The sequence below is a fragment of the Caretta caretta genome, chromosome 4 (assembly GCF_965140235.1).
Source record: "Caretta caretta isolate rCarCar2 chromosome 4, rCarCar1.hap1, whole genome shotgun sequence".
Classification (NCBI taxonomy): domain Eukaryota; kingdom Metazoa; phylum Chordata; order Testudines; family Cheloniidae; genus Caretta; species Caretta caretta.
Genome location: NC_134209.1, coordinates 126,145,898 through 126,173,814, shown reverse-complemented (window position 1 = coordinate 126,173,814; position 27,917 = coordinate 126,145,898). Strand labels below are relative to the sequence as shown.

At 42.2% G+C, this 27,917-nt stretch overlaps 2 long non-coding RNA genes across 3 annotated transcripts in view; one reads left to right on the top strand and one right to left on the bottom strand.

The window, feature by feature from the left end:
- The window catches only part of LOC142071945 (uncharacterized), a 53,423-nt gene extending 43,595 nt beyond the window's left edge, over positions 1-9,828 (top strand). The window contains exon 3 of the long non-coding RNA XR_012668206.1: positions 6,322-9,828. This is a non-coding gene — a long non-coding RNA (uncharacterized LOC142071945). The remainder of the gene's footprint in view (positions 1-6,321) is intronic.
- LOC142071944 (uncharacterized) overlaps positions 1-26,778 on the bottom strand; it is a 58,519-nt gene extending 31,741 nt beyond the window's left edge. The window contains exons 1-4 of one of the 2 annotated variants that reach the window (XR_012668204.1): positions 26,431-26,778; positions 22,406-25,813; positions 9,480-9,614; positions 8,078-8,154 (exon numbers count right to left, since the gene is read on the bottom strand). This is a non-coding gene — a long non-coding RNA (uncharacterized LOC142071944). The remainder of the gene's footprint in view (positions 1-8,077; positions 8,155-9,479; positions 9,615-22,405; positions 25,814-26,430) is intronic. The other variant, XR_012668205.1, reaches the window with a different exon arrangement.
- Between the last annotated feature and the right edge of the window lie 1,139 nt (positions 26,779-27,917).

The following is a 27,917-nucleotide window of genomic DNA, read 5'->3' as shown; positions in this document are numbered from 1 at the left end:
GTATGGAGTGGTCTGGGCCCCAAAAGGATGGCCACTCTTTTCTTTGGCATAAGGATAGCCTAACCTGGGCCCAGGTGCCATGTATAAAGGCGTGGTTTTCTTACTGGAGCCCTCCTTTCTTTCTGAGTGGTCCTTTTTATCCTGGGGTTGGGTAAGCGACTTCTTAACAGCACAATGGACCGCATCTTTAGCCTTCAAGGGTGGACTCCCCAGTCTAATAACTCTTTGGACCATGTGACTGATTCTTTTGGAAGGGAGGAAATCCTTGGCAGTAGGAATCATTAGCAGGAGATGATTCCTTGGACAAATTCTCCATCTTATGGGCTCGCTATAACACCAGCAAGCCCAAGCTCAGTAAAAGGGAGTAGAAATGAGCTCTAATCTATAGTCTGGCCATGGTCGGCCAGAGCTCAACTCCCAAGTGGTACTGCTGAAACAGCATGCAGACCAGAAAACTGAAAAGAGCAAGCAGCAATTTCAGACGGCCAAACAACAAGCCGCTGAGCTACAAGCAGCAAAAGCCACTGTGCCCACCCTGACACTTCAGGTGGCTCACTTAGTACAGCAGCTGAGAGACCTTAGCATTAAGGCTACAGCAGCTGAGAGACCTTAGCGTTAAGGCTACAGCTGCTGAGAGAACAGCAGAGATCAAAATGCAAGAACTGCTGGAGTCACAAGCAGCAGTTAGGCAGTTAATCAAGGAGGCTGCTGATTAACCGGGAAAAGCCTGCCTCCCATGTGGAATGTCAGTGCCACATTAAGCAATCACAAGACCAGCTGCAATTGACACAAGGACTAATGAAGGCAGTAGACACTAATCCTCTAGCTGCCTTAACTATGGACTGGTGTGGGAAACAGCAGCAACCATCCTGTGGAGACCATGGTTACCCAGTTCGAAAACACGGGGCAACCTAGCCTGGTGAAAGACTAGAGTAAAACTCTAACACCAGAGCAAGCTAGAGCCATGGGAAAGCATATGGGCCCATGTAATCGGGATACTGTGCTTAATTGGGTAGCTAAGTTATCTGTAACACCGAATTTAATGCAAGATTGTGATTTGTGTACTGAGGGAGTATATGTCCAGTGCTGACTTTGCAGCTCTTCCTTACAACATGTTAATTGAGGCAAATGAACAATATGTGTTATGCATGTGTATTTAGATTCATTTGTTCACATGATAATATAACGGGCAAAGTATACTCGGAGAAACAGAGTGTAGATGAGAGGCCAGAGAAGTACTTTATGAGAAAAAAAAAACTGTTGTTCTGGCTGGCAGGATTAGGGGTAAACCAAAATGGGGTAAATACCTATGACATACCAGAATTGAGAGAATTGTATATACAAGGTTTATCTCCTAGCACACGGTTATCAATGTGTCCAACAGACATATACAGTACTCAACTGCCTTTATTAGGGGCAAGAGCAAAGGAGATTTTTAAGCTCCAACAATCGGCCCGTATAGGAACATCAACAAAAAGGAAGATAGATGCCTATAGTAACAAGGAGTCAAGTGAGCTGTAGCTCACAAAAGCTTATGCTCTAATAAATTTGTTAGTCTCTCAGGTGCCACAAGTACTCCTTTTCTTTTTAAGGAGTCAACAGATAGCAAAGGTAACAACACAGGACAAAACCCCACCACTAAAACTCTGGAGTACAAGAACTTTATGTTCAGAGGGACTGGTGATGAAATGAGAACTTTTAAAAAGATTATGTTGAAGAGACTGTCTCAATATGAGCCATGGGACAAACTAAACAAGCAAAAACTGTCAGCAGAAGACATGTTTTTGAAGCTAGCCAAATATGAATCTGGACGAAGAGCTGGAGAACAAAATTCCAACACTCCAGTAGAATTTGTCTCCTCTAATGATACATACTGAGGAGGCCGAATTTCCCAAGCCCCTGGAGTGGTAGCCTCTATAGTCAATGATGAGTGGGGCAGGCCTACAGTAAAAATCAAAATAATGGGAAGCTTCAGAAAATTTGAACAGCCAATGCTAGTGGATACAGGGACCTCTACTAGTCTATTATGTGCGAAGGGAAGTCCTACAGCCAAAGATTTACCAGTAAAAGAACTAAAATCTCTGGTATCCTATAATGGAAAAGAAAGTGTTATTCCTTTTACATATGCTATCACTTGTCATATTGGGTCGTTATCTACGCAGGCATCTTTTGGACTACAGAAGCTGGATAGCACCAGCACCCTAGGAATAAATCTATTACCACGATTAAATAAAGCCATCGATTTACCCAATAGAATGCTAATCCAAGCAGAACAAGGAGAATCAGGCAGCATAATCTATGCCGCCCACCTCATCTGTGCTGCCAAGGCTCCAGAAAAACTGCAACTCCCTGTATGGGAAGAAGAGATCCAACGTGTTACCAGCAAACACAGGGAAGTGTTTGCTCCCAGTAAACTGAGTTGTGGTAAAGTTCAAGCTGCAAATTGGAAGGTCCTGACCCGAAACCATTGTGTCAGTATCAGTATTCTGCAGAAGCAAAAGAAGGAATTTGATCTATCATAGAGGTCTTACTACACCAGGAAGTACTAACACCTTGCCAGAGTGTCTGTAATTCTCATATCTGGCCAGTTAAAAAAGCAGATGGAAGCTCCTGGAGATTAACTGTGGACTACAGAGGACTAAATAAAGTGACACCCAGGTTAGCTCCTGTTGTTGCCAAGGTCCCAGAAGTAATGAACTTAATTACTGAGGGTGCATGCTGGTATAGTGTTCTGGACATTTCCAACACTTTCTTTTCTATGCCACTGCATCCCTCCTGTTACTATAAGTTTGCATTCACTTTCAACGAATAGCAGGTTACATTTACAAGGGTTCCCCAAGAGTATCACAATGCCCCAAGCCTATGTCATTGAATTGTTGCAGCATTGTGGAAAACTGCCTCTTACCGAGATAACATCATTAGCTATGTGGATGACATACTGATAGCTCAAAGACCAAGCAAGACAATATCAAAGGTTTGGATGAATTTTTGGGAATTCTGAAGAAAGCTGGATTCATGGTGAACCCAACTAAAGTGCAACTAGTACAACAACAAGTCGTCTATCTAGGAGTACAACTGGGTCCTGCTGGAAGAAAGCCAGCCACTAACCGAATAGAACTGATATCCAAACTGCCTGCTCCAACAGACGTGAGTACCCTCAGATCTTTCTTGGGCCTGGTCAGTTTCTCTAGAGACTTTATTGAAGTCTATAGTGAAAAAGCAAGGCCACTATACCAACTACTCAGAAAAGGCCAACTGTGGAAGTGGGGAGAAACAGAACAAAAAGTGGTCCAGCAACTCAAGAAAGCTTTAATGGAAGCACCTGCATTGGCGTTCTCACAGGTAGACAAGCCCTTCCACCTCCAGTTAGCCACTACCAGCATGGCAATTAGTGCTATCTTGTTACAACACAATGGAACTTCTTAGTACCTTAGAGCCATAGGCTATAGGTTTCAATCAGCAGTAGAACAAAAATTCACAGAATGTGAGTGAGAACTACTAGCTCTCATATGGGCACTGGCGCATTGGGAGTACATAGTAGGTATGGCTCCCATAGTACTGAAGACCACACATACTTCTGTAAAGTATGTACTGACTGGAAGAGCCAACTCAGAGAGAGAGTCACCCTCGTTTAGCTAATTGGACATTGGCCTTGATCAACAAGGAGATACAGGTGGAGAAAGTCACACACCCTAGCCTGGCACTCTTTGCACGTTGTGCTCCAACAGAGTCCCAGACAAATCATGAATGTCCACTTCCGGAAATCAAGACTCCTGAAATTGTATTTCCCTTTAAATTGGAATCAATGTATGAAGAAGCTAAAGCATGTAATCGAGACACATGGGTTGTAGATTGTAGTAGCATGTACATTAACGGAAAAGCAGCCACAGGATTTGCAGCCTTACATGTTGCTACAGACAAGGTGTTCCAAGGAACCATTAGGCATAACTCAGCCCAGGCTGTTGAGATAGTAGCAATTATTGTAGCCTTGGAAAACGCCGAAGCTTCAACGAACATTACCATCTGTACTGATTCTAATTGGGCAATGACAGTACTACTGGACTGGATGACAGTGTGGAAAACAAGAGATATGAAAACTACAGACAACCAGCCAGTGGCTTACGCAGGATACCTACAATATGCATGGCAGCTAGCGGAATCCGGGGGGTGACACATTTTTGGTCAAAGTCAAGGCTCACCGTAAAAACCAGGCAGAAATCACCCTCCTAAACAGCAAGGTAGGCCAACTAGCAAAGCAAGCTGCAAGCTTGGGACCAGAGTCCAGATGAGACAAAGTAAAGGCAACTATTGATGCCCTAACAACAACAACAGACCCCTCTGACCATCAGGACATTATACAGTTGCAGTTACGAGACCCAGAAATTAAACAGCTTTTAAAGAATGGAAAGTCTAAATCATATAACATTCAGCAGCATCCATCTGGCTTAATCATGGCAACAAAGAACAAAGGTAAAGATCAGGAATCAGAGAAAGAGAACATTCCACTGCTTGTAATTCTGAATGTGCTTAGTCAGGAATTAATACAATTAGAACATAACCAAAGTCATTTTGGGGTATAAAAGACACTGAAGAAGTTGGCTACTGTGGCCTGATGTCCAGAAATTGTAAGGGACACTGAGCACCTTATTAACAATTGTCTAAGATGTGCTCAGAATAATCCAGACACTAAAATTGTAAAGGGACCTCTTCTCCATCAGCCAGTGGATGGTCCACAGCTAAGGGTATGAGTTGATTACATCAGTCCCCTACTTCGTATGAACAGAGGAAACCAGTACTGTCTAGTATGTATTGATCCCTTTTCCAAATGGATCGAGGCCTATCCATCACGCAACTGTACTGCCCAAACTACCATTAAACTACTGCTAGAAAATGCATTTAGTCGATTTGGCTTACCAACAGTCATTGATTTGGACCAAGGCCTCCATTTCACTGGAGAAGTGACGAAACAACTCTGTATAGCCCTGGGGTGAGACAAAGATATCACGTAGTGGGCGACCTCCAAGCTTCAGGCCTCATGGAAAGGTCAAACTCCACTCCGAAAAGTTATAGACGCCTCAGGCAAAAACTGGGATAGACATCTCCCATTGATCCTCATGACAATAAGATCCACAATAGGATCCCATGGTTTTACACCTCATGAGGTGCTCTTTGGAAGGCCTGTGGTAACACCGGAGTAATGATGGGTGCCAGGAGGGGTGCCCCCTGATGAATATCAACCGAAAGTAGTAACTGACCAGTATATAAAATCTTTACTGAAGGTACTCTCTGATGTGCAAAAAATGGTAGCTATCACCCTGAAGACCAACTGTAAAAAGATGGACCAAAGATTAAATAATTGTTACCCAAAATTGGGCCAGCTAGTAAGCTTAGGGAGGACTAATGACCCACCAGAGTTTGGCAGAAAGCAGCACATTTATTATGGTGATAGCTAAGCTCAAAAGAAGTGGACATGGGGGGTCACGCTCACATACTCACGCTCCCAGGTCAGGCACAGCACTGGAGATGTCAGGATCCTTCAAGGTAAGTGTCCCACAGTGCAGCAATAGATGGTGTGATGAAGGTAAGTCTTCCCGAGGCATGATGGAATGCAATGTGGCGAACCCACTGGCCAGGCGGTCCGGGCGAAGGGCCTTCATGGGAGGTACAAGCTTGTGAGTGAGATTCCACCACCTCCCTAGGTAACGCATTCCAGTGTTTCACCACTCTCCTAGTGAAAAAGTTCTTCCTAATATCCAACCTAAACCTCCCCCACTGCAACATGAGACCATTATTCCTTGTTCTGTCATCTGCTACCACTGAGAACAGTCTAGATCCATCCTCTTTGGAACCCCCATTCATCCCACAAGCAATCCAGGAGGGAGGGGGAGGGGAAAAGCCACTTCACTGGTATTCAAAGAGGGAGAGGAGACGGGGGGGTGGGGAAGAAAAGTGTAACAGACCTTTTGAGCATACAGGTTATACATAGCATACAGATCACGGCTGCTCCTAAAACAATAATAACCTCCAGTTTATTGAATGGCACGTAGGTGACCAAGTTTTGTTCAGATATTACTCAGAGAAGAACCATCCACTCAGCCCCAGATGGTTTGGTCCTGTCACCATTGTCAACAAAGTGAGTCCCACCACCTACCAATTAGAGTTAAGATCTGGAAAGAAACGAGTCACTAAGTGGTTCCATAGTACGCAACTTAAAGCATGGAAAGGGAATATCTGTCCTGATAATTCTGAGAAGGAAAGAACAAGGAAAAGTGATTATAAGCCACCATAGGGTATTTAACATTTTCATGTTCTCTTTTATAGGTGCTGGAAGAAACATGAACATTTCTGAAAAATGTCTAATGTATATAGTTATGGCATGGTTATGCCTATGGACTTGTCAAAGTTTAGTTGTTCAAGAGAATGAACATTGGTTTTGTAAAGTAAATGAAAGTCTACTCTACAAGTGGAAAATCCCTATCTTAGAGTATGACCAAGAGGAAGATTCAAAAGAGAAGACTTATACATCAGAGGAATCAAGGAACTAGAATCCAAATGATGGGAATGGTACCACCTAATGCTCCTATGAAGCCCTTCCCTGAGGACATTAGAACAGAACCACCACCTAACAGACTAGTCTAGGTACGCACTTTTGGATTTGGACGAAAGGGAAAATGAAATCTGCCAGCAACTCAAATCCCTCTCACCCCTGCACATTGGGTTATCCCTGAAAATGAAGATTGGATATGTCAGACCAACTACAATAAAGCAAAACTTCAAAATCAGGAAAAACCATGGAAGGAAGCATCTCCATCACCTACTATGAAAACAACAACAAATTCCCCTCCTACTACCATACCCTTAAGGGCAGCAAGACCTAGAAAAATAGAGGAAATAGGGCTAAGAAAAGGGATGCAATTTGGAAGGGAGATCAGAGATGAGGCCACGTTATCTGCATATAAATCAAAGGGATTGTGCTATTTAACTGTCACCAAAAGTCTGCAGAATGTCACCAAACATCTACCATGGAGGGAGATGAGACTTTTAACAAAGTGCATCTAGTGAGGTCCCTAGAGCAGTTTAAAAAATATCTTTGTGGGGACCTGCCATACACATTCTGAGAGAGATTTGCGTATAGGGCCAAAACCCCTCCTCATACCAACGAACATCAGAGTATGACTCTATCCTGCCAATTATGTACAGATCAATGTTCTGTTTAACTAATTATGTTTCATCCAAGTTTTGTAAATAGGACAATTCAGAAAAACACCATAATGTTACCTGAACTGGAAATTTTCAACTCCAGTATTCTGCATTCTGGACTATGGGTTTTCAAGGGCCCCTTTGAACTGGAAACGTCATTCAAATTAACCATTGCGCCACCACCAAAAATTAGTTATGTGGGACCTTTTGTCATAAAAAGAGATGTTTCAAGAACTGTAATGATTAAACCTTAGTTTGTTTTAAAGAAAATCATAATGCCAATACAGCTATACATCATTCCACTACACCTTCTACGTGCACCCTTTGTGACACCTTAATTGATGGGATGGAAAGCGTGGCTACAAGGCATCTTACCATCCTCTGTACAGCAAAGAAAGAAAAGGGATATAATAGTCAAGGTGCTTGGAGATGTAGGAGTCAGGCTTGGAGTAATTAATACCATCGACCAGAACTTTCTTGCCAAAAGAATAGGCGATCTAGGGCATGACGTTTTGACATTAACTGAGCCATTGTCATAAGCGTTGATGGAGTTAGGGACCACCGAGTTTGATATTGTTAATATCCTCCCTTATTGGCTGGATATACAAGAACAAGACCACCTGCAAGTCTTGGGAGCACTGGGTATTTTGCAATCAAATCTGTCTGAGGCACTGACCTGCATAGAGGCACAACAATGGTTACTGAATGTGGCAAAATCAATCATGAGAGATGGTTTGAATGGAAACGTGTCCTTAGAATTAAAACGAATAATTGGAAGTAATTCCAATAAATTTGAAAAGAAACATCATGAATCGTGGAAACTTGTTAGCTTTACATATTATCCCCACAATGAAACAATCATAGCCCTTGCACTTACCTTAAAATCAGCTGTTGAGGAAGTCATCTGTCCTCTAGTTTCATTGGAAATCTTCGCCAACAAATCCCTCATGGTATCTATAGAGGATAGTAAATGGGTACATTTTAAAGGAAAAGAGTATAAACCAGTTAATCTACGGGCTTGTATGGAGCAAAAGGGACTGGGGTATACTTGTACTTCGGGCATATGGGAAGAGGCCTGTGTGTCTAAACTCTTTACTGGGGACATGCAATTATGAGTTACACCATCATTCCCTTGAAAATCAGTCAGCCATAGTCCAGGTGGACAAACATATTTGCTTGAGAAGCCTGTGTCCAATGTTTGTAGTAAATAAGTTCTATCATATAGCAAACAACTTTACTATAAATACTTGTTTGTGTCAAGTGTTCAGTTTAACAGGATGTGATATTAACCTAACACTGCGTGATTTAGAGTCCAAAGTTATACAACCTGAATATCGGTTATATAATTATATAGAGCCCATACATATTGGAGCTAACTTAGAAGCTATTAAAAAAACTATTGCATCACAAACAATATTTTATTACTTTAAAAACGGAAGGTCTCAAAACCTTGCTCACAGTCCATCATTCAGTTGATAAATGAGTCCTCAAAAAGGTGAAGGATGAAACTATTCCATTACATTGGTGGGAAGGTATCTTACCACCAATGCAGGTGAAGCTCATGCCTCCTGGATTGTTATGCACCACCCAATCATGGTGCTCTTTATAATACAATCCCTTTTAATCATATATGTGGTTATATTACATGTTTACCTGTGTGAGCTCAGAAAAGGTAGAAAGAAGTCTAAGCAAATTCCTTTTGATATCTCTGTTTTAAATACCTTGTAGATGCTTGCCTGTTATATTATTTGTGCATTGTTATGTTAATATGTATTGTTATCATTCTACATGGTTTGAGGTTGATTGGGACCTTTTATAATTAGTTAAGTAAAAAGGCCCCAAGGAGGGGATATGTTGGGTGTAAATTGTTAAATTGTTGTTAGTTTATTAAATGTATGTGCATGTTATGCCTAATAATTAGTTTATAAGGATATGGCAGCAATCCAAGATGGAGTCTGGACTGTCATCTTGTAAACTCCATTTGTGACTCTTTTGTGCCCTGTCGTCATGACCTAGTAACAACTGGATCAAACTGGTTTGTCCCCGCCACTGGGCGATCTCAAGAACATTTTACCTCAGACTGTTTCCCGCCTTTACTGGGACTATACCATGTTTTCCCACCACAAACTGCATAAAAGGACTGCACTCACAGACAAGTGGCGCAGTCCATCCTAGTGACTGTGCGTGCATGGTTCAGGTCTTTGCAGCATCAGTGCATCGTTGAAGGATACCACCTTTCCTGAAGTGAAGAGAAAAGAGAAGACAACATTCCACCTTACCTGCTCCTGTTCCTGGGGACGTCATCACCAGAGGGTTCTCGGTCCGCTTATTCCATCCTGGTTGACATTCAGGGACTCTCCAGTGCTCCTCCTTTGTGGGTTCCAATTACCCTGGACTTCGACGCCACAGATGTGCTGATAGTGAGATAATTAGGGTTCTCTTAGTTGGGGTTTTATATGGTTATTGCCAGGGTGACTTTGTATTTTGGGCCTGAGCTTCATGCTCCTGTTTTAAGCTGCTGTTTCCCTGTTTATGTTAGTTCCTATAGCTACTGTTTTATTCATGCTCATCCCCTTCCCCTTATTGTACTTATTCCCTCAACACACTTACCTGTTGTTTTTAACTTTACTTATAGTCAGTCTTTATTTCACACACTATACATAGGGAAGAGGGAGATCTATCTGTGTGCCAGTCCACCGGTGACAGACATGGCAGAGGGCAGGTCTGCTCTTCTGAGTAAAAGGGGCTTGTCTTATCTCGATACCTACACCATTATACATCTAGAAAAGGAGTACTTGTGGCACCTTAGAGACTAACCAATTTATCTGAGCATAAGCTTTCATGAGCTACAGCTCACTTCATCCGATGAAGTGAGCTGTAACTCATGAAAGCTTATGCTCAGATAAATTGGTTAGTCTCTAAGGTGCCACAAGTACTCCTTTTCTTTTTGCGAATACAGACTAACATGGCTGCTACTCTGAAACCTATACATATAGAGTTAGCTTGGCTCCCCTCTGAGGTAACTGTGTCCCAGTGGGGGCCAGCTATGATCACTCAATTAGGGTGAACTGCAAAGAATGGGGCAGACAATCCCCAGAAAGCTGGTGGATATTCCAATACTTAGATTTACCAAGCCAGCATAAAACAGCTTCTTTATTACCTTATTTGTTACTCAGAAGTCCAAACAATGCAGTTCCCTAAAAGTGATCCAGCCTCAGGCCTCCATCCAGGTACTTAAGTCAAATATGATGATTTCTGAAAATTTTATTTCATCATATAAAAGAAAAGGTTCTACCAAGCCCAAAGGATCGGACACATTACCTCCCTGTTAATGAATGTTTCAGATCTTACCCAAATAAATGCTACAGCCAATTCTTATGAACTAAACTAAAATTTATTAAAAAATAGAGAAAGAGTGTGGTTAAAAGATCAATATCCATACAGACATGAGTTCAGTCCATTGAGGTTCAGATTCATAGCAGAGATGGTGAGCTTTGTAGTTGCAAAGAGTTCTATGAACTGAATTATAAAGGGTCATAGTCCAATGTCCAAATATACTATTCAGGGCATACCAGTATAACTGGGACCTCAGTCTTGTGACTCAAACTTCCCCTGATGAAGCTTAAGCAGATCTGAGATGACAGAATCGGGACCCAAGGGTCTTTTTATACAGTGTTCTAGCATCCAGTTGACCATGCAGTCCTGGTTAGTAAACAACGATGTAACCACTTACTTAAACACCACCAGTAATTACACACATTAACATAGGTCAATTTATCCATTAGGCAGTCTATCACAGACTTCAGAGACATATAGACAAAGAGACATTATTTTACCGAAGATTCATCTCAATGTTAATATTACATTTTGATCTCTGAATCAATAGTTAGAGTGATAGACAGGAACTGTCTGATTACATGCATAGCACCGAAGATACACACAATTACTATTACCTCTAACTTCTAACATAGGTTTGCATTTCAAAATTCTAGCCTACTTAGCATGCAATGGCCCTAATTAACATTTTTAGCATGTCTTTAAAGGTCGGCTTTGGGTCATTCAGCCTGCAAGCTGTTTAACCCTTTCTGGCCATGAGTTATATTTTGTATAAGATTTGCTGCAGTTATATAGCAGTGGTAGCAACAATGGTTTGCACAGTTATATTTTAATTAGACAATGTCACACAGGCATCTATGTATACATAGATATTGTCTTTACTAGATAAATATTAAGATGTACTTTGATTTATGATCTGTGTAGAAGAATCTTTGAGATTTCTATTAGCATTTGTGCAATAGAAGTTCTACTGGAGCAAGCATTTACACATACTCAGAGTTTTCAACATGAAATGTGCTGTGGGGAGGGCTCTACTCACTGTAGGTGGTGCTGCCTCCTGGCAGTTCTGGCAGGGGTGATGGAACAACTTTTATAGTGGGTGTGCTGAAAGCCATTGAACCAAACTGTAAACTCTCTACATCAGTGGTGGGCAACCTGTGGCCCATCAAGTTAATCCACTGGCAGGCCGCGAGACAGCGTTTACATTGACCGTCTGCATGCACAGCAGCTCCCAGTGGCCATGATTTGCTGTTCCCAGCCAATGGGAGCTGCGGGAAGCAACGGCCCGCACCCCCCTGCGTCCTGCACCACTTCCTGCCCCTCCCATTGGTTGGGAACGGCAAACGGCTGCCACTGGGAGCTGTGGGTAGCTGTGCCTGTGGACGGTCAATGTAAACACTGTCTCGCAGCCCGCCAGTGGATTACCCTGATGGGCCACAGGTTGCCCACCACTGCTCTACATAATGGAAACCACTTCAAGCCAGAGTGTGCGGCAGCACCCCTAGTTCCAGCACCTATGGGTTCTGGGCATTATCTTTGCATGGCTGACCCCCTTCACACTCCATCTGTGTTTCTCTCTCTTGGTCTTCAGCTACTTTCTTGCTTCAGTTGCTACTGCTGCCTTTTCATGACTCAGCTCCCTGGTCAGGTCACTCAGCATTCCCCCCTTCTGAGTTCCATGGTATCAAAGTCCCTTCCTGTAAACAGGCTCAGGCAGTCTTTTCATTCCTTGCCCAGATGGTGCCACTTCCTCAGTGGCTGGTAGGGGAACTCAGGCTTACCCTCTACTCTGGGTTCCAGTTCAAGGATCCTTCTCTCTAGTCAGCAGCAACAGTCACAGTCTGCTCCCTTCTGAAACTTGCAGCCTTTCCCTGAGCGTCTTCCATACCTTCTGTCTCTTCCCACTCCTCTGGGTTTGTCAGCCCAACTCCTGGGAGTAATCATAGGCTACCTACCTCTATAACCCCCAAACAACCCTTTCTTCTCCTAGGGAGTGACTGCAGACAACTTCTGTCAAGGCTGAATCCCCACTCTGTCACTTTGAGTGCAGAAGGTAGGGGCCTGCAAGGATTTTGAAAATTAATACTTGCCACTCCAGGCTTGTATTAAACTACCCAGGTTACAGCTTTTCTCTGACCTTGGCTTGGTAAATGCTGCCACCACGCAAATGCAAAAAAACCCCTTTGAATCCAGGAAGGAGCACTTGGGAATTCCTCCCTGTGGGGTATCCTCAAGCCCATTCATCCCCTCCAGGGAAGAGCTGAGAAAGAAAACAACTGAAATTAGCTGTGTCTGCCAGCTAATTAAACAACATATACATAAGCCTCTTAGGACACCAAAAATCCAATCCTGTTCTTAAAAAAGGTAAATTTTATTAAAACAAAAAGAAAGAAAATACATCTGGAACTTAGGCTTTTGGTAGATTTTAAAGGAGCAATTCCAAAAATCAAGCACCCAAAATAGCTTTCTTGGGGGTTTAGCTTAACGGTTACAAGCAAACAAAAGCATCTGTGGTTAGCATAGAGGAGTCCACAAGCCAAAATAAAGAATAAACCTGATTGCATTATCTAAACGTTCCCTATCCCCCAAAGCTTATTACGTCTGTTAGTCTATAAGGTGCCATAGGACTCTTTGCTGCTTGTACAGATCCAGACTAACATGGCTACCCCTCTGATACCTATCCAAATGATTCCTTCTAGGTATGGAAGATAATTTTTCATATCTGGTTCAAACTACACACAGCATTCCTGCTTATAGCATTGCTGCTCTGTCCCTGCTTCTCCAGAGAACAAAGGGAAAGTTTCTTTCCTATTTTAAAAAGTTCTAGCCTTCCCATTGGCTCTTTTGGTCAGGTACCCACTCCTTTTCTTTTACCTGTGGGCTTGTTAACACTTTACTGGTAAAGCAAGCCAAGAACAGTTACCAAGAGGAATTTTACAGCTAACTGGCTGGCTGGGTGTCTATCAAAGGGAGCTACCTCCCCTTTCATTTATCACAACTTCGTTACATCCTTCCGCACTATTTCCAGTCTCCTGGATTTATAGAAGCCCTGCCTGTTCCTTCAGAGGTAAGCCTCCTTCTGATTAGCTTCCTCCAGCTTAAATCTCTCCCTTTTGCAGCCTAATTGGCTGATTGGGTCTAGCTGGATTAATTCACTCTTGCAGGGCTAGTGTGAGGCGTACACCCCATCACAAAGAGATTTTAAAATTTGAGAATCGCAGAGAAGAAAAGCATTTTTTAGGTCACTTTATCCATCTTCCCACAGGCAACATAGATAGTTTTTTAAAGTGTATTTTCAAGTGTTTTGTTCATGTTAAGATGAATGTTTGTGAAGCAAGCCTGTCAGAACTGCATAAGCCAAGGGGACTTAAAGGAAAGCTTAGAGACCAGTGGGATATCATTTACTCAACAGCAAAGACTGATATCTTGCCCCTGAAAGGACAGAACACAAACACTTTTTGGCTTTCCTAAGTCTAAGTCCCAAAAGCAAAAATATGAATTGTGGTTTGCTTCAGCCAAGTCCCCCAAGCCACAAATTACAGTGTGGCTCATCTCCTTCAGTATTCAGAGAGGGGAAAAAAGTGGTTCATTCCTAATTTACTTAGATTTAAGTACAATAATAATTAAAAAAAACCCCAACTCTATGAAAGGCTTTAAGCACTCTAATACATCACTGATAGTACAATAAAATCCCAGCAGCATTAATCACTTCAACAGGAATTCAGTCAATCACCTCCAGAAACTCCTCTCCACCCCTTCATTGTTCTGGAAAGCATACTGTCAACCCTCTCCAAAAAGCCTATCAAAGCCTACAGATATTTTTGTATCATGCCCAGAAGGTCTTAGCTCCACCCCTCTTCTTATAGGTTTTTCCTCCTGGACTCTTGTTCCCAGACAACTTTTAACTGTCAACATTATATCCATTGCAAGCAGTGGAAGACAATCTCCAACTGATTTCAGTGCAGCAGGATCAGTCCCATGGGGTTCTGTAGGAAGTTAGGGGTAGGTCCACAAAGGGAACTTTGACTCAGCAATGCAGCATTAAAAGTGAATGTGCCCTGCTGCTAGGGTGACCGTACATCCTGTTTTGGCTGGGACAGTCCCTTTTTAAAGCCCTGGCCCAGCTGTCCTGACTTTTTAAAAAAAATTTATTTTTGGCAAAAATGGGCATTTGTCCCATTTGCTCTTGCCAACTTGTGGAGTGCGACAGGGGGTGTGGGCTCTGGGCTGGGGCTGAGGGGTTTGCAGTTTAAGAGGGGCTTCGGGTTGAGTCTTGGGCAGGAGGTTGGGGTGCAGGCTCTCAGAAGGAGTTTGGGTGCAAGAGGGGGCTCAGAGCTGGGGTATGGGAGGGGGTGTGGGCTCTGGCTAGCCAGTGCTTACCTCAGGGCAGCTCCCTGAAGTGAACAGCATATCACTGCAGCTCCTAGGCTTAAGGGTGGCCAGGTGGCTCTGCGCACTGACCCCGCCTGCAGGCACTGCCCCCGCAGCTCCCATTGGCTGCGGTTCCCGGCCAATGGGGGCTGCAGAGCCAGCGTTTGGGGTGGGGGCAGTGCGCAGAGCTGCCATGATTGCCCCTGTGCCTAGGGGCCACAGGGACCTGCCGGCTGCTTCTGGGAGCCGCACGGAGCCACGGCAGGTAGGGAACCTGCCTTAGCCCCGCTGCGCAGCTGACCGGACTTTTGGCCTATTAACATCCTACAAATTGCTTTCAATAGCAACTAGGAGACTGAGGCCAATTCCAGGAGACTCCTGGCCAATCTGGGAGGGTTGGTAACCCTAAATATACTTAGAACACTGGGTATCACTGCAGTGTCTTAACCCTCTGAAATAATTTTTTTTATATCAAAATTTAAGCAGCTTTTACCTAGCTAGAACAACACTTCCCAGAAGGAAGGAAAACAACAGAGTGGCTGAGTCTCCCTAGAGGGCTGGATAAACTCCAGGAAAGGGAAGCTTATAAAAAGTACTCTCCTGCTGTGAAATTCTCATTCCATGCTGAAGTCAGTAAAACAGATCAACATATACGCTTCTGTGTGTATTTAACAAATATTTATTTAGTCTTTGCTGCTGACAGTTACAAGTCTTACCAAATATGTTACCCCTGCTATGTTGAACACTGATACAAAGTCCCATGTTCCAGAAAGAGATAGTAACTTCATGCAGAGGGAGAGGAATTACTGACAAGTCAAACAGGAGGGGAGGTATGACTTCTGAGCCTTGATTTGGACTATCCAAGACAGCTTGCTTCAGAAGCATTACTAGCTCTTTATCAGAGATAACAGGATATGCTGAATTCTTAATGGGAAATTACCTCCCTAGTGTAGCTGATATTTCCACAGGGAATTTGAGTAAATCCATTTTAGTTTTGCAAATGTTGAGATTTGTGGCAAATGCCAGTACACATAGGTTGAAGGTATGCAGCAGTTTAAAACTAAATGGAGTTTTTTTGCTCAGACAACAGCCATATGTCTAATCGCTGGCTCAGAACGGAGTTGTATATGGGTCTGAAGGGTGGGAAGGCTTTGAGGATTCACCCATCATTTTGCATAAGCATGCCTAAGCCCAGAGGAAAGGTTTGAGTGAATTGTTTGGAAAGCATGAATCTGCCAGATCTGAGGAAGCTAGCTCCCATCAGTACATAAGAAGTATATATGTATTTTCCTGCCTCATTTAGTCTCTTATAAACATAAGATGGCATGCAATATTGCAAAGACTGACACAAGAAAATGCAAGCCAATGTACTGCTTTATTGGACTGCTTATGATGCATACACAAGCATATGCCTTGTCAGATGAAGTAGGAGCACGAGCCCTCTAATGTGCTTACTAACTCTTGGTTAGGAACAAGGGAAGCTGTCATAATAAGCATAGATAGATTTTAGGGAAATTAATTTCAATTAGTTAATTCTTTCTACTAAAGAGACAAGCACCTTGACAGGTCCTTCGATTTTTTTTTTTTTTAAAGATGGTTAAAAGTTGCAGGAGTGCAGGTTCCAAAACTGATTAGGGGATGGAGATGAACTCTGCATTACAAAATGAACAAAGGATGTATAAGGCTACTGGTGTTTCAGATTTGTCAGAATTAATGCTAATAGAACAAACATTGCCTCCTTTAGTCAGATATGGATATCACCATTTGAAACTGGTATAATCACCACAGGGAGAAAATTAAGGAGATTTAACTTTGCTTTTAGGATCCATTTCATTTCAGAAAAATGTACATGAGGATTCAAGCAGTACTTGGAGATTAATAATATGCTGGAAATAACTAAAGATGTAATTTGACATGTAGCCAAAATAGTTTTAACAGACTGCTCTGTCAGCACTGAGTGTGGACAAGAGAAATTAACAAATTGAGGAAATAATTAACTTTTATTTTTTTAAATTAGCACAAGCATAATGGAGATGTCACAGTTGTTTTTAAAAAAGGTAACCAATTAAAAGGGGGAAATTAGTATTATATCCACTGTTGCAATTGAAAATTCCATGCTTGATATTTGCACATTGTCTTTGAAAATGGAGATAAGATTGATAGATTATGAATGGCATATAGACTTATGAATGATGTGGGATTTTGTTTCAAGTAGGCACACCAAAAGCTGGGAAAGCCTCATGCGAGAGATGACGTGAAAATCCCAGCGGCTGCTCAGGCTCCTAGAGCAAAGGCTACATTTTCAAAACTCAAGCACTGTTCTCCCTCTCCTTTTGAAAAATCTCTGTGTTTTCTAGGGATTTAACTAAGTGCTCAAATGATGATATTTATCTGTATTACAATAATGCCTAGAAGCCTCGACTGAGATCAGGATTCTATTTTGCTAAATGCAGTACAAATACATAGTGAGAGACAGTTCCTGCCGCAAAGAATGTACAGTCTAAAGAGAAAAAGATGGGGTGAGAAAAAATAAGAGTAGTATTCCTGTTTTACAGGGCAGGATTGAGGCATAGAGAGATTAAGCGATTTGCCCACAGCCACACAAATAGTTTGTGGCACAGTTAGGATTTGAATTCAGACAATAGTCCAATAAATCCCTAGAAACACACCCAAATTGCCACCTCTGAAGATTCTTCGGTACATCTTTAAATGACAGAGTGTATGAAGATAAACTTCAAACATATGACGAAGAAATGTCGAACTACACTGTGACTTCTTGTATCATAGTCCTAATTGAGTGCATCAACACCAAAATACAGTGACCTAGATAAACTACAGAGCAGTGGTGGGCAACCTGCAGCCCACGAATATATATATTCAGGCCATAGTCCAACCTCTATTTGTGGTTTCAAAGGTAACATTTCCTGGATGCAGGTTTTCCCATAACTGCCCACTGCAGGATTTCTTGCACTTCCCTATGAAGCATCTGATACTGGTCACTGCTGGTGATGAGATACTGGACTAGATAGATGAGTGGTCTGATCCAGTATAACAATTTCTATGTTCCTGGATAATCCACTTCATCTCCCTATAAATGTAGGATTGTTCCTTACATTACAAGTGCTAGCATTTGGTTTGGTCTAGGCTACTTTTAGTTTACTCCAGTGTGCCTGGCTACTGCTGAGCTTGTGTGTGTGTGTGGGGATGGGGGGGGGAGGGAAGTGCAGGGGAGAGTTTTCTTCCCACTCTAACAAGAGACACGAATTCTATTGCCTTGTACACTGGGCTGAACAGGAATCAGTGAAACTCCAGATGTCTGAAAAAGTGCCTCTTTACCCCCAAAAGAGAAGCACAAGACCTACGCAGTCCTAACTGGAATTCTACCTGACCCATTTGGGTACAAGGTGAAGCCCAGTGGCCCCTGAGCAACAGCATGTGGAAAAATTTAGCACTGTGAGGTTGCCCCTGACTCTTGCTAGCAAGCTGCATATATATATACATACGCATGATCCAAGATTGTGCAGGTACGTCACCCATGCCAGGGATTGGGGACCCTCCAAAGGGTTTGGATGATTCACAATAGCAGGGGTAATCTCTACCCCTTGTCAATAGATCCCTTTCTAGGTCTCAGCTACCCCCAGAATACACCAAGCCAAGTTTAAGCACTAATATTAAATGCAGGCTCCATAAAACAGCTAATCTGGATTTGCAACAAGAAAAATAGCATATATAAATATTATCAGACAACTTAATAAGGGGAACTCATGGGGAACCCTCAGGATTCTTTTAACTCCCCAGAATAACTGACCACTCCCAACACGGCCCATTTGTCATGTGTAAGCCCCTTCATTTTCAGTTTAAACTGATTTTTATCGAAAAAATTCTGTTACAAAAAAGTATTATTTGTTTTTTTTCCTGATTTTCACCATACTTTTGTATCGTTCAAATATATAAAAATAATTTGTTTTATTAGGAAAAATGCATTGTATGAGATGCATGTATTATGAAAATACATTAGTCTGTGTATATGCAAAGCAGCCTGCTGAAGTAAGGCTATGTATCAGTTTAGAAGATACACACAATAAACAAACAGGCACGCATGCAAGCTCAGAAGTGTGTGCACATCTGAATGTAATGATTACTCTCATGCCCATCCCATACACAGTTCAAGCTGTTAGTAGATAATGGTTTAAAGATCTGACACACTAAAATGGGAAGAAGGCAAAAATCTGTAGCAGAATATGTTTCAGAACACAAGTATTCAAAAGCTTTAAACAAACAAAAACAGGAGAAAAGGATGAAGTTGTGGGTATGCGCTGCAAATGGTTTGGCCCAGCTATTAAATGTAAATATTTATAGGCTAATTGTTCTAAGTCTACAATAGTAAACTGTTTATTCAAATGAAAAGTTTTATTTGAGGATTAGAGAGATATTTTTTCTTAAATTCAGAGGTGGCATTGTGTTTTGAATTCTGTTTTACTTCTGCAGCAAACCACATTGAATTCTCTTCATCAAAGCATTAATCTCCTGAACACTCCTCCCCATCGTTCCGTCCACCAAAATAAATCCCAATGTTTACCCAGAAAAATTATGAATAGTTTTCCTACCAATTTTCACCTGTTTCTGTTGATGTACTAATAAACAATGATAAATTCCCAGGAAAAACTAAAAACGAAGGGCCCTAGTCATGTGGTAGGATTAAGTTAGTGACATCTGTCCTATAGAAATGTGCAACAACAGTGACATCTGGTGTCCAGAGCTCAAATGGCAAGCTCCAAACCATGCTGTTATGTTGTTTATGTATAGACTCAGCAGCAGACCATACTGAGACAATTCTAACCAGGATGTGGCCCCTCAGTGCTTCCCAGATAAACCAACTTTATTTAGACCTCAATTCCTGTCACTGCCAGGGAATACATCAAGGGCCTTAAAACATATTCCTGTGCAGGATAATGGAACTTAGGTAGCAATCGTTACTAGTATTATCATTTCATTATTTGTGTTACTGTAGTGCCTAGGAGCCCAAGTCATGGACCAGGACCCCACTGTGCTAGGCAGTGATCAAACAGAACAAAAGATGGTCATAGCCACATGGAGGTTACCATGCCACAATGGCATGGATTCCATCATCCCCCAGTGATTTAGTCATACTACAGTAGCATCCAAAATATTCTAGGCAGACAGCAGTACACAGTGCCTGCTCCAACAGTCAGAATGTTCAGAATGATGATTGGTATGTGTTTTGTAAGCTCCATGTTTATCTCCAACTGCCCCTTTATCCAATCATTGTTAGTTTCTGTTGTTCTTTCAATAAAAAGTGAAATGGAACCCAGCATTAATTTGGGAAAACACCACAACCATATGACTATACAAAAACACCCGCTCCAGAGTATGTTGGGCAGTTTCCTTTGCCTCAGTTTCTCACCTTGTGGTGTGAAAGTCTGATAAACATGTCACTCCCCTCTTCCTTCACTGCACCCCCTCACAGTTGCTGTTCATGGTCAGCAAAGACCCAGAGTTCAGAGGTGCGTTCACGTTAGTTCACCTCCCACTCTGGGTGGGTGGGAGGCACAAGCATCAAGCAGAGAGTACCTCAGCTGCCACCATTTGCTCTGCTGCCACCCCCAGCCACTGCTGCTGCTGGCCACCATCCTGCTGCCACTGTCCTCTGCTACTGCTTTGTCTCTGCTGTGACATCACATTCTGATGTTCCACCACTTAACCCAGCTCTTGGTGAGTAGCCTCCTGCTAGTGCAGGCTGTCCAGTCCCTTTCACTGCAAGATGGTCCCACACCAGCTCAAAGATTCAGCACCTGGTTATTAGTGATTTCAGCTTTAACAAATACCAAACAAAACAAAGACCCTCAATTGAGTCCCATCAGCCCTGTCTTTAAACACTGGATAAGGGAAGGTCAAATGGTGTCTAGGACTTCTTAAGCAGAGCCTACATCACCAAATAAGAACACCTGTCTCCACCCACTCTTCCCTTCACTGGGATTTAGCATCCCTACCCCTGCTTAGTGAGTGAGGTTCAGTTTAAGGTGACCCCCTCAATCAGGGCAGGCTAAGTACAGTTCTGTTGCCCTTTACTCATGCAGTAAGAATAACAACATTTCATTACTTCTGCACTCAATAGTAAAGTGATTTGTGACCCAACACCAGGCAAAATTGATCACTTTGGCAAAGCAGCTCCATCATGCTGTGTACCTAGACAGAGTAGGTGTGTTTATGCAAATACGGTCTGTTCCTGAAAACACTAGACATCAGGGGAGAGCATACTGACAGGCTGAAGAATCTTACATGTTACATTTTCATTGAGAGTCAAATTATTTTCACATAAAAATGAATCTAATAAAGGCACACAATCAAAATTGTCATCTGTTACAGGATGACTCCACAACTGAAGCCTTTTTATCGTGACTTCTCCTTTGTCTTGCACATCAAATGTGGCCACTGATATTCCCTGGAGACCTAAAAGCAGTTCATTTAACTGAGAAAATATGTCCACTAAGTATGCCAGTTTGTGATAGCCAATTTTCATTTTTTAAGACTGTTAGAAAGTTCAGAAGGATAATCCATGGAAGGCATAATGAATGAATTTTGAAGAAATGGGTCAATATCTTTCCTTAGGATAAATGGACTTCTGCGTGTAGAAGTAATGTTGAATGCTTACTTCCCATGTCACTGCAAAGAGTACTAAATATGCACAAATTCATAGATGTGAATTGATAAAATTCACGAGTTTAACTGCATCATTAAAGACTATCTTTAATTCTGTTGACATTTTTTCAATGCTAACGCAACTACAGGTTGCCAAATGTCGACTACATTAATACCCCCAAGTCATTTAAAAAGTAGCCCCAAAATAGCCAAATCTATTTATTGGCTACTTGCTCAAAAGTAGCCCCATCAATTTATTAAAACAAAGGTTTTTTTTATTAACACACTGAGCTATACATCAAATAACAAATGAAAGCTTTCATTAGATACCTAATACAGAACTGATTTTAGAAAAAAATCAATTAAAAATTAAAAAAAAACATTATTATATATTTATTTCTAATTGCATTCAGTGATGGTAGTCAGCGTCCATATTTTTTGTTGAATTAGTTTGTTACTGTTCATCTGTAAAAGGCAACATTTCATCCTCGCAGTTTTCATCGGAAGTAGAATGCTTCTGCTGCAGGTCATACATATCAGCAGTGATCAGTGCAATCACTTCTTTCGTTGTTGCAAACTGTTGGCAACAGATTCTGTGTCGTTGCATGTATGCCCTAACACAGTGGTTCTCAACCTTTCCAGACTGCTGTACCTCTTTCAGGAGTCTGATTTGTCTTGTGTACCCACAACTTTCATTGCATTTAAAAGCTCGCTTACAAAATCAGACATAAAATATACAAAAGTATCACAGCACTCTATTACTGAAAAATTGCTTACTTTCTTATTTTTATCATATAATTATAAAATAAATAGACTGGAATATAAATATTGTACTTACATTTCAGTGTGATACTTGTGCCTGTTTTTCGCTTGTCAGCCTCGTAATTCTGGGAGGCAGTGAAGCGACAGCAACAATTAAGCTTTTCTCCACATTGGGTCTATTCCTGTTCTTTGTCTTGACAGCAGTTATAGCAGAAAATGAGACTTCACAAAGATACATTGACCCAAAAAATAACAGAACATCCAAAGCACAGTTCCCAAGGTCAGTGTAGTCTTTCTGTACTAAGCACCAGAACTGAGTTAGTGTGGAGTCCTTAATTTTCATTCGCAGACCATTGTCTGAGGACAGCTCAAGAAGATTTTCTTGCTGACTGGCAGAGCGGTGGCTAACAACTGACAAAATGAATGGGTTTCTTACTCAGTCGTGTTGAGCTGAGTTGTATTCAATGTTGGGGAAATATGACTTGAACTCAGATGTCAAGTGGGCCAAATGATCTACTATTATTTCTTTAATTTTGCTCTGCTCAATTTCCCCTGTGCAGATAATCAGTGACATACACAAGAAGCAGTGGAAAAAAGGTAGAGTCTTTGTCTCCACATTTGGACTTCCAGAATTCAGTTTTCTTGATAAAAGCCTTCACTTTGTCATAGAGATTCAGAATGTTAGTGTCACAGCTTTGCATGGAGAAATTTAGATCATTAAGCTTGCTAAATATATTTGGGAGCTAGGTAAATTGAGCTAACCACACAATATTGTCAAGCACAGAGGCAAGAGGGGATGATTGGTCAGAAAGAAACATGTGAACTTCTGTGCGTAATTCAAACAGTCTACTGAGTACTTTCCCTCTTGAAAGCCAGCAAATCTCTGTGTGAAGCAACAGCTGTGGGTGTTCTGAGCCCGTCTCTTTGCAAAGAATGCGAAACAGGTGAGCATTGAGTGGCCTGGACTTGATAAAATTGCCAGTTTTGACAGACTCATTTAAAATTTCATGCAGCTCAGAACTCATCTTTTTTGAAGCAAATGCCTCTCTGAGTATGATACAGTGCACCCACTGCAGGGAAGGGTTTTCTTTCCTGATTCTAGCTACAAGTTCATTCACTCTCCTGGTCATTGCAGCAGCCCAGTCAGTGCAAATGAATTTGCATGAATTCCAATTCAAATAGTGTTCAGGAAAAAAAAAGTCAACTGGTTTAAGAATGTCCTCTCTGGTTGAGTATCCCTTTATACATTCACAAAACAGTATATGCTCATTGATATCAGTGGTTTCAGGGTATCGAATGTAAGCAATCAGCTGAACTTCTCCACTAATATCCTTGGACTCATCAAGCTGAAGGGCAAACGATTTTGCCATTTTAAGTTTCTCTACAAGTTGAGAGACAATATACTCCGCCATGTCTACGATACACAGTGTCGTTTGATAAGGGTACTTTCTTGAAAGTATTAGCTGCTTTTATTATCAAGCATGTGCTCTGCAAGTGCCACAGCGCCAAGCAGAATCAGATCTTCTTCAGTTGTGTACGGCGTCTTTGATTTTGCTACAAGAAGGGAGACAGCATACGAAGCTCCAAGTGCTTTTGTAGAAATAGTTGACACTTCTTTTATTTGAAGCTGGCAAGTCTGTAACTCAGAAAACTTTCTTTCAAAAAATTCCACTGGCTTATCTGCATGCACGGGATGTTTCGTCTTCAAATGTCGTTGCAAACGTCATTGCAAATGTGTCGGCTTCATACTGTTATTTGATAGAGTTTCTCCAGAAAGGAAACGCAGGCTTTCAGGTGGATCGCTATTTGAAGATGTGAATCCAAAAGCAATATATTCCTCGCAAAACTGACAATGTTTTATTTTTTCAGTCATTTTCAATTTCTTAGAATTTAATCACTGTCGCCATTACCGCTGCTTCCAGCTGTCCTACTGTCCAAGGTTTGTACAAACACAACACAATGTTAAAAATGACGTCATTCAGGACTGAGCACAGTAGAAAGACTTAGTACTGCAAGCGATTTAATCACCTGGGCATTTGGTGGCAACCTCTGTTTCACAGACTCCAACTTGAAATCTCGACACCTATTTTTGACGCCTTCAAGAACGGGAACGGTTAGTGTGTATTTTGAAAGTTCCAGCTGAAAAGCAACTCCAAAATCAACTGCGCAAAGCGGTAAGTAATTTGACTCATATGTGATTTCATAGTTTATCAAGCAGTCCACTGCACAAAAACACATGGTTTCACAACTCTCATTCGCAGGCTCTGGTAGAATGTCATCAATTCCTGCAGCAGCTTTCCTGTATTAACACTTTCTAACTGAAAGATTTGGTTTATCCTCCAGGCTTCCTGAAGGACTGGAGGTAGAAAAATCAGGGAAATTTTGTTCACTGGATCATTGTACATATGATAAAGGACTTTGGCATTGCAGTTTCTTTCTTTGTCTTTGGCTATCTGAAAGCGTAGCTTCAGTTCACCAAACTGATCAAGAATTCTGTTCACACAGAGACTAATGGAAAGCCGGAAAAGCTGCAGTATCTTCAATGGTGCTTTGCTGACATTAATAGTAGCGTAGAGCTCATGGTATGATTTCTGGCTCAGCGTGCTGTGAGAAAACTAATTGTGTTTGTGAAATCATATCATCAATATTTGAGGAAGCAGTGTAATTGCTTTCGGTGAACAAAGTTGCAAAGAATGACACACACACTTGGTAAACACAATGTTTGCATGAAGATCGCAGAGCCTGGATACCACAGAGGTTTTTGTCGCATGTTGTGTTGCAGCCATCAGTAGCTAGACCGATAGAATTACTAATCTGCATATTGTTCTCTTTAAGAAATGTCACTGTGTGATGCATTCAGCATCTCTGCCCAGTAAAGTGATCATGCCACCAAATGCTGACGGAAGTTGCTTCTCTGTCTTACTGTAGTCCCTCAGAACCACACACAACTATTTGTTAGTTGTTGTATCAGTTATTTTGTCAATCAAAAGCAAATGTGATGCATCTTTTATGTCTGTCATAAGTTTGTGTGACATCATAGCGCCATGAACATTTTTACCAGTTCTGTGCATTTTGTTCAGTGCAAACTTATGTCCTTCTTAGACAGCTCAGCTACTGTAGGTTCAAGATGGTCTACGGTGAGAATACTTGAGTGACAAGCAATGTAAGCAGCTAGTTTAAGCTTGCCAGTTTTCAATGAATTATCAACATGTACTGACTTGAATCCAGAGTCAAACAGGGTTCATTAATTCAAAAATGGAGCAATATTCCTTATGTGCAAAACAAGATATTTATGATGTGATTGTAATTCACATTTGCAGTATTTACACATGGCTTTCAATTCATTCCCAGGTACATTCTTTATCCATTTTTTAAAGAGATTATCTCATTTCCAATCTTTGTTGTATTTCTTGCCGTACTTCTCTCACTTGCCACGATGCATGACTGACTAGGTGGATAATAATGACAACATTGACTTAGGCCACTACAAATGAAAGAATTTTAATATTTTAATGTAGTTGGTAACTACTTATGCACTTTACTTTCTGCATTTCTCTAAGTGTAGACAATGGAAAAAAATCAGTTCTACTACTTTTAATTCATTTCACGTTCAGTGTCTTAGTTCTCCAGGGGGTGTAGGTGCACAAGAATCTTTGTCTAAGGACTATTTTCAGTCTGATATGTAGCCTTTTTTGAAAAAAAGGGTTTGGAAACTTTTTAGTAGTCTGTGGTTTTATAATTTGGTATTTAAAAAAATAAATCATAGGTATTGGAAGTAGAGGTGCTGGGGGTGTGGCAGCATGGACCTATAATGAACAAATTTTGGCAGCCAAATCTTGCAAACTGTTCAAAGTGGCTTGGGTTTCTGTGTACTGAAGGTTTATACAAATAGTTATGATAAATACAAAGGATTAAGTTGGAAGAAGGTTTCTAGTGTGTTGCTGTAAGGATTTGAGAGCGTAAACATCACCTCAATGAAATTCACAGATGATACTCAAGTTCGTGAGACTCTGGCCTTGTCTATACTGGGGGGGGGCACGAGCTAAGTCGATCTAAGTTATGCGACTTCAGCTACGAAAATAGCTACCTAGAGCTACTTACCATGGTGTCTTCACTGTGGTAGGCTGACTGCTGATGCTCCCCCGTTGACTCCGCCTACGCTTCTTGCTCTGGTGGACTACCGGAGTTGACAGGAGAGCGTTCAGTGGTCCATTTATTGCGTCTTCACTCGACGTGATAAATTGACCCCTGCTGGATCGATCGCTCCAGAGGTAAGTGTAGACATGTCCTTTGCCACCCTCAGAAATATTAAAGAGTAAGAACAACAGGAGCTAAGATTACTTACCAGCTGGAAGAGAAGGCCATATAGCAGAGCAAACACACAGCTGTAAAATGGCTGCTTGAGGGCAGCAGTTACTTGTTTTTGCACATATAAAGGACCAGCAGCTCCTCAAAAGGTGTTCTGGGAACAAGGTTTTAGAAAAGTGCAACCCTTGGGAGATTTGGTAAGATTAAAGCATTCACAGAGGAATTACTATTTCTCTGTAACAGTTTATATGGACCTACCTGGTAACCTGACACAAAACCCATTGTTGGCAAAAGAAAAGACTCTCACAGACAAGTGGGACAAAATGGCAGAATAAATGGGCACACTGGGATACTGCATTCACTACAAAATTAGGGAGTTGGAAAAAAATTGGGAAAGTTTTAAGTGTAATTTAAACAATATTTGTGGTATGGCAGCACATGCTTGTTTCTTCACATTAGGGAAAAATTACAGGTGGTCATTCTGCAGCGCTAATCTTGCATCCTGCAACGTCCAGCTGGGCTGGCTGTCAGAATAATTATCCCTGCCCTGAATGTGCTGGGGGCAGTAGCCCCCTCTCCCGCATGGCCAGCGGGTAATGGAGGCTGGGGGAGGCGAAATGTCTCCAAACCTCTGCTAATACTCTCCACTGGAGCCCCCAGGCTGGGCCGCAACAGGGCTCAGAGCTCCTCTGGGCAGTCTTGGTTAAGGGCTCAGCCCCAGTGGGCTGGCTGGGGTTGAGGGCTGCTCTGGGCCCCAGTGGGCTGGCTGGGGTTTGGGGCTGTGCTGGTGGGCTGGCTGGTTAGAGTGCGTGTGTGTGGGGGGAGTGCGGAAGAGGCGGAATGGGGGCAGGGCCTCAGGCAAGAAGGGGGGGGTGAGGCCCTGGGTGGAAGAGGTGGAACAGGAGGCTAGCCTCCCTGAATGGGGGGGAGGTGCACGTGCTGCCCATGCTCCCCAGCTTGAGCAGCCCCAAAGCATTGTCCCAACCTGCACCCCAGACATTCTTATCGCGGCAGGGGCTGGGGCAAGGGGTGCATTCTGCCCACCTAGGAACATGATGGGTGGGGGCGAGGGAGACCCTGACCTCTATCCCCGCCAGGCTCTGTGCAGATTAGGAAGCTCCCACAGCTGCTCCATGGGTTGGGGAAGGGCAGCACAACAGCTGCAGAGCAGATGGCAGCAGAACAGAGCAGGGCAGTGGGAGTGAGAGACTAAAGGGCAGTGCAGCAGCAACATCTTCCATACATGCTGCACACAGTCACTTGGGGTGGGGAGGGGGAGG